Here is a 7,946-nt window from a genome sequence, read left to right on the forward strand (position 1 = left end):
TCAAGGATGGCCGAGGAATTCCTGAACTGCTCAAGTTTGCGGTTCAGTTCCACCACCTTTACCTGGTGGTCAGCAATCTGTTTATCCCGATCAGCAATCACTTTAGTTTTTTCTTCCAAAACTTCATAACTAAGATCAATAATTTCTACTTTCTCAGCAAGTTTGGTTTTTAAACTTTGAATGTCTTTTTCACAAGCCTTAATTTTAATTTTATAACTGTTTTCTCTGGCTTTAGTAAAATGGTGATCTTCTTTAATCGTTTTAAATTCAGCATCCAATTTGACATACTGATCAGTTATCGTTGTGAGTTGCTCAGACAAATTCTCACAACTAGTACAAACAGTCTTAAGACTTACCTCGGAGCGATTGTTCTTGTCATTTGCCATGAAAGCGGTTTCTTCTTCATTCGCTTTCTCTGTTTCTTCAACCTTCTCACATTCTTCAGCTTCAGTCTCAGCCATGTTAGCCTGTTCACCAGAACCACTTGGGCGTTGATTCCAGTTGTACTCTCCTGCCTCTCTGGTCAACATGGCATTTATCTCTCTGTTAACTCCTGAGTGTTGTGTAGGTCGACCTTGTCCACGTTCAACCCTCTCATTTCTGCATTCCTTGGCAAAGTGCCCGTACTGTTGACAATTGTAGCACCTTACCTTGGACTTGTCGAACCCGGGCCGACCACCAACGAACTTTCTCCCCGTTTTATTCATGAAACGCTTGACTCGCCTCACTATCATGGCCATTTGCCATTGCAAGTCCATCTCCTCCAGATCATCAGCATCGATCTGGTCATAATCCTCATCCAGAACAGCAGGGTCCACAATCTTCCCCTGGATGTAGTTTTCGTAGGAAGCAATAAATGAAGCATAGACTGCAAACTGCTCTTCAGCAGATTTTACACTCATAGGCATCTTGGTATAATTATTGCTTGATGCATTTACAGAAAAACTACTTGTGGATGCTTGAGGCTTTGAAGTACTAGATCCTCCAGCAACGAAACATACATCACCATTCGTGTTTACAGAAACGTTTCCATCATGAGGAGAGTCGGGACCTGACTCCCCTTTTGAGTAAAAAGCTGCAGATTCAGGTCTCGAGCTTGAGCCTGAGTTAATCTTTGCACCATACATACCAGGGTCTTGTATCTGGTCTGTTGGTGTTTCTTTTCGAACCATATTGAGCTCATAAGTTCTGAGCTTGTTTACTGCAGTTTCCAAATCACAGTTAGGAAAGTCTCTGTCTTCCCTCATAAGGACGGTGTACATTTCCCACTTCGGTGGGAGAGCATCGAGAAGCTTTTCGACGATCTCTTCTTCTCGGTAGGCAATCGAATAATTGCTAAGCTCTGTCATTAGATGATAGTATCTGGTGATAATATCATCCAAAGATTCATTCTTCAAATATTTGAAGACGGAGAACTGGGTCTTCAAGAGTTTAATCTTTGAGGCACGGATACCTACGTTCCCCTCGAATCTGTTTTCCAGAGCATCCCAAAGCTCTCTTGCAGAAGTGTACTTTCGAAACGTATGGAGAACTTCTTGAGGAAGTGCCATTGTTATCGCTGCATGGGCCTTGCTCTCGGCCTCATACATTTTCTTTTCTTCGTCCTCCATTTTACTGTACTTCTTCACCACGTCACGTCCTTCGTATTGCATGGTTGGAGGAACGTATCCATCTTGATTGCACACCCACATTTTGGCATCCTGATATTTAATGTACTGGATGAATCTATCCTTCCATGCCACGAAGTCTGTTCCCTTCATCAACCTCGGGGCCTTAGTGGCTGACCCTGCCTCAACTTCCATCTTGACCAAATCGGAGATGTTGATAGACGACATCCTTGTAAAACCTGAAAAACCTGAAAAAAAAACAAGAAAATATTAAAACAGCTCAGTAAGCGAAGTTAAGGATAACTTCGCTTGAAGGTCAACTTCGCTGAACAGAGAACTTCGCTGAGGTCTTTAATTCGCTTGAATTGGCGAAGTTAAAGTTAACTTCGCTTAGCTCAGGCGAACTTATGAGTTGAGCGAACTTGGGTAGTAAGCGAAGTTGTGGATAACTTCGCTAAGGCGAACTTATGAGTTGAGCGAAGTTGTGGTTAACTTCGCCAAACCTTATATCTTCGCCAAAAACCCTAATTCCAGTGACGGCAACTTCGCCTGAATTCAACAACTTCGCCTGAAGATCAGCAAGTTCGCCCGATGAACCTGGAAGTTTTTCCAGATCTGTTTTCTTCAAACCAGAAGCTCCCGATCAATGCTAAGGCTTGAAAATGACTGTCAAGCACTAGTAGAACACAATCCCAACAAAAATACGTCTCGCGAATAGGTCAAACGAGACGAAACTACACCCGCGTGAAATCCCGAACCTCACAATCGAGCCGATTTGCTCTGATACCAATTGTAGGTTCCTGGAACGGATCGTACACGGGATGTTCTCTAACAACGCAGGTGCGGAATCCCTGCGTAGGTAGGTTACGAGTGTAGATATAGAATAACACAAGCAATGAATCAAACACGTAATATTATTAACCAAACACGTGACTCGTAGTCACTATTACAGACACTGGAACTAGCAAACACGTCTGCTTAAACTCGAACACTTGACTGAAACCCTAAACTGCTTAACCTTCTCACGTTTCGGCTGAAACAGTGAATATATACACGACAACTTCGCCACAGGCGAAGTTGTCTGTAACTTCGCATATTCAACAAGTTCGCCTGAGCGAACTTGTTGACAACTTCGCTTGTTCAACAAGTTCGCCTGAGCAAACTTGTTGACAACTTTGCTAGTTACACAATCTAAAACATAATCAAATACACAATTACAATACAGACTCGATTACAATTACAAGACTATGAACTACTGACAAACATGTACCAACAAAAAATGCAAGGCATGTCAGAGCTACGCGCCAAACACCATGCGTCCAAAGAACAACTTGATTCCAGTGACCTCCGCATGGCCTTTCCACAAATGGGCCATTGATATTGTGGGGCCCTTGCCGCAAGCGCAAGGGCGGGTGAAATTTTTGGTAGTGGCGATAGACTATTTCACAAAATGGGTTGAGGCCAAGCCACTAGCAAAAATCACAGCTGAGGCGATGAAGCAATTTATCTGGAGCCACATCATTTGCCGTTTTGGACTTCCTATGGAAATTGTGAGCGACAATGGAAAACAATTCACTGACAGGAAGATATCAAGCTGGCTCAAAGAATTGCACATCAACCAAATCTTCACGTCCGTCTACCACCCTCAGGGGAATGGCCAAGTGGAGCGCGCGAATCAAAGTTTGCTAAATGGGCTGAAGAAAAGGTTGGAGGGAGAATCTCATTCTTGGGTCGAAGAGTTACCTAATGTCCTGTGGGCGCACAGGACATTAAGCAAAACTAGCAATGGCGAATCCCCGTTCAGCCTAACCTATGGGACAGAGGCTATGATCCCAGCAGAAATTGGATGCCCATCCCATAGGGTACTCATGATGAGCAAAACTGATAACGAGCGCGAAAGAAGATTGGACCTTAACTTGCTTGAAGGGCGCAGAGAAACGGCTATCATTAATGAAGCCAGATACAAGAAAAAACTGGAAAAATATTATAATCAGCGCGTTAAAGAGTGCCACTTCAAGAAAAATGATTTTGTCCTTCGAAACAATGAAGCTAGTCGCGCAATACCCCCAGGAAAATTGTCCCCCAATTGGGAGGGACCTTATCAAATTTCAGAAGATTTGGGGAAAGGCGCGTACACTTTAAAAGATTTGAATGGAAAAAAGATACCGCGCGCGTGGAACGCGGCACAACTTAGAAAATGCTTCATGTAAAAAGTTCAAATATGTAATCAAGGCTTTTAAGCCATCATGAATGATGATTCGCGCTATCTTTCAATATTTGTCGCGCTATCTTTCAATATTTGTTCTATCACCTTTGCATACATGTTTCACACTTCCTTTATTAATTTGGAACAATATGACAACACTATATTGACTTCAAAGCAAAATAAAGCGAAGTAAAACATACATGCGCGAGCCTTAGCTCAAACGCGTTAACGAGTCTTAACTCTAAAACGCCAGGGCCTTAGCCCAAACTTACGAGCCTTAGCTCAAACACGTTAATGAGTCTTAACTCTAAAAACGTCAGGGCCTTAGCCCAAAACAAAGAGCCTTAGCTCAAAACACTCACAAACATCCATTTTACATCCCGCGCAGCCTGATCATAAAAATCCTTAAACACAACTAAGGCAAAGTACATGCCATATCATGTTAAGGTCTCAGGTCGAGGTCGCGCGCGGAATCATAGTGGATATCTGACTAACACACGCTGACATGTAATGGCTAAACTCATACTTCCATATAAATACCGAGCGACAACGACGCGCAAAAAAGAAATAATGAAAAGTTAGCGCGCATGTCAGCATGAGCAACATACTGCGAAACCACAAACAAAATAGAACAGAGGTTAAGTGAATAATTTCCTTACAACCTTGTTCTTATTTTAACGTGCAAGCATATCTTATATCTACAAGCAAACATGAAGAGATGAATGGAAATGCGCAAGATGTGAAAAACAGAAAACAAGTTTCATTCCATTGGTTTGAAATTTACAAGTATGATGAGTTACAAATTACAAGTATAAAAAATTAAATATGTAAAATTTGATGAAGGGCTTCTCAAGTCTCCACGTCGACGTCAGCCACTTCATCACCTTCATCATCCCCCGCAGCATCTGACGCGGCCTGCTCTTCATCTCCGAACTGACCGTAGTCAAGTTCTTCCTCCTCATTGGAGTCTTCGATCACAACGGTGTCAGGAGCAGATTCTTTCGCCGCGCCAGAGCCGCTGGCAGGGGCAACATCCCCCGCGCCACCATCATCGCCACCAGCCCTCTCGCAATCATCAAGCAACTTCTTTAGCGCGCCGAGGTCGGGCTGGTCAGCAAGCGCAGCTATCTGTAAATCATTAGAAAAGTAATGAGTACAAAACACTTAGAAAAGTTAGTCAAGTAAAACTCATTAAGATCAAGGTACCTGCATAAGGATGGGGATGGGAGTATTCATATACTTTTCCCCCACCGCGGCCATGTCCGCGCAGGCCGCATCGCTCTTGTAAGGGTACTCGGATGGGTTCTTCCTCAACATGCCATACTCATACCCATCCGTAAACCCTTCAGCTCGGCCCACCAAACGCGCGGCGGCATTGCAGTCCATCACAAGGGCTTGAAACTCGGCGGAATATTTCATCGCCAAAGCGCAGCGAGCCATGCCCTGTGACACCAGCCATTGGCGATCCTGCGCGAGGCCAGCAACAGACGTCTCGAGGGCAGGAACCTGAGAGTTTAATAACTCAACAGTTTCCTTAGTCTTTTTTAGTTCCTCATTATCAGACGCTGCTGCCGCCAAAATTTTTTCTATCTCCGCCTGCGCAGCACCAAGTGCTTCCTGGCTAGACGCCGCCGTCGCCAAGGCCTCATCTCTATCGGCCTGCGCGGCCGCCAAATCCCTTTTCAGGCGCGCAACCTCGCTCTCCAGTGATGATTTCTCAGTGATACTCTGGACGATAGCTTGGTCACGCGCCTCGGCCTGCTGTTCCAAGACACGCACTCTGCGCGCGTACTTGGCAACTTCGGCCTCCGCCAACTGCTGCTTCTCCCGCGCAGCTTGGAGCTCATGCCCGCGCTTGATGTATGCGGTGTTGGCACTTGCTCGGTTTTCACTGAGCTCCGCCTGGAGTTTCTCAGCTCGCGCGCGAGCATCGGACAGGTTCCAGGCGGCCACCTTAGCCTCTCGCTGGGCTTCCACAAGAGCGTCGCGTACTTTAATATAATCACGACGAAGCTCTTGGGAAGCAGCGAAGAAAGCCGACCCAGCGAAAACATGGTCGTTCAGCAAGTCCGCGCGGGTGCGCTCCTCTTGATACCTCCTTTCAGTAGGAGGCACGGCATGAGCCCAGAAGTCCTCGCATACGCCCATGGATTGAAAGGAACTCTCTTCATTAATATTCCATCTCGGGCGGTAAACGTGGTCACCTTCCTGCAAAACACAAGAAAAGTTCTAAGTCATAAAACATACTTATATGGAGGTACGCGCAGCGGACCAACAAATCAATACATACCTGCGGGGATGAAGCAGGAAAGTCAGCGCCAGCCCCACCAGAAGTCTGCGCTGCGAACACTTGCGGCATCGCAGGGCTGGCGCGGTCTCCCAAGGAGTCTTCAACTTGAACCCCCTCGTCCTCCTCATCTTCTTCAACAGGCCTCTTCTCCTGCGACCTGGAAGGCTCCAAACCAGCCTCGCGGGGAGGGCTGCGTGCAGGAGGAGGCGAGGGAGGTCTCGACGCCGCCAGTTCGGCGCGCAATACGGTTTCCTGCTCCTTGGTAATCCCAATAAGGGGAGACTCAGCACTAGCAGGAGCAGGACCAGAACCAGCGGCGCCGGCAGCGGCGCCAGGAGTATCACCAGCAACTGTTGCGCCAGCTACAACTCCTATGAACAAATAAACAAGGAAAAATGGTTTATGACTGACTCCAAAGGGAAAAATTCAGAAGACACTTGTGCAAAACTTACCTTGGCGCAATTCTGTTCGCGCATCGAACATCGCCATAAAATCCATTCTACCCTTTTCAGAGGGTAGAACAGGGGACTTCGATGGAGTCCCCGGCGCAGCCGTGGCACCTTGTGGCGCCTGCGGCTGATCTGTTACCGTCGCTGCCTCTGCAAACATTTAAAGGAGCAAAGGTTTAATAACAATTCAGCCAGATGAAGATAAATAAAGTATACCTGTTGCAGGCGCGGCACTGCTTCTCTCTTCAGCCGCGCGAAAGGAGGAGGCGACGCCACCATACCTCAAGTGGACAGGAGGTCTGCCCACTCTCACAGGCAGAGAAGCTAAAGAAACCTTTGTGGTAAACACCTGGGTTTCCTTAGGTCCCTTCGTTTGAGCATGGGGATGAGCGACAGGGGTGTCATCTTTCTTCTGTTTCTTACTGGCCCCTGCGCCAGATTTCCCTTTAGCTTTGCGCTTTAGTAGGGGCGCCTCCTCTTCGTCCTCCTCCTCTTCCGCGAGCTCTAGCTCGTAATTTTCAAGCGCATCTACAAAAACAACCAACAGAACTGTTAATAAACTTGGATATTCTAGAGGAATGAGCATAAGTGCGAAGGCTTACCAGGCGCGTCACTGTCAAAGTCAAATTCCAGATCCACTGGGATGAACATGTCATCGAAGCGATCTGGGAAACCAACTTCCCCAGCGCCAAGCGCGACGGAGCCACCCTCCACTTGTTCATCATAAGCGGCAAGGACATAATCCTTGGTGACTGCGCAAAAACAAATCAAGTGATATCAGCAAAAGAATTATGTTCGCGCAGAAAAAATAAATAAACCAATGAAATTAACTTACACAACCCGTCGACTTGGATAACGGGCTCAAGCGCGCTATCGGCCCAAAGCTTACTCATGCCGACCCCAACCAGCGCCTCCTCGCAAATTTTCTTCGCGGGGGATGGTTCGGCGGTCAGTTTCTTAACCCAGGCGCCAGTTGGGTTCTTGAGGACACCCTCATCCGCAGGCGCAGAAGTGAAAGAGCGCATGGTCATACGGATGGGGATCACACCGGCCCTAATGTAAAAAAACCTCTCAGACCAGTCATGAAGGCTCTTGAATGAAACAGTGGAGCACTTCACCTTCTGACTGCGAGGAATAAAAGAGATCCAATTGTCTTGGATCTTGGCCTTATAAAAATACTGAAAGCGCCGAGGAGTGGGTTCCTCGCGCTGGGATTTGCACATGAACTCAAAGTGAGTCACGCGCACGAGTCCAAACGGATGGACTTGGGATATATGAATCCCATAGAACTTCAGCAGTGCACCCACAAACCTTGTCATCGGGAGACGAAGGTTGCAGTGGGTGAAAAAGTGGCTATATAGGGATATATAGCCGGCAGGCGGGTCCACCGCCGT

This window comes from Bidens hawaiensis, unplaced genomic scaffold, assembly GCF_021521415.1.
Source record: "Bidens hawaiensis isolate Kalapana, Puna unplaced genomic scaffold, B.hawaiensis_p1.1 tig00016505_1, whole genome shotgun sequence".
NCBI lineage: Eukaryota > Viridiplantae > Streptophyta > Magnoliopsida > Asterales > Asteraceae > Bidens > Bidens hawaiensis.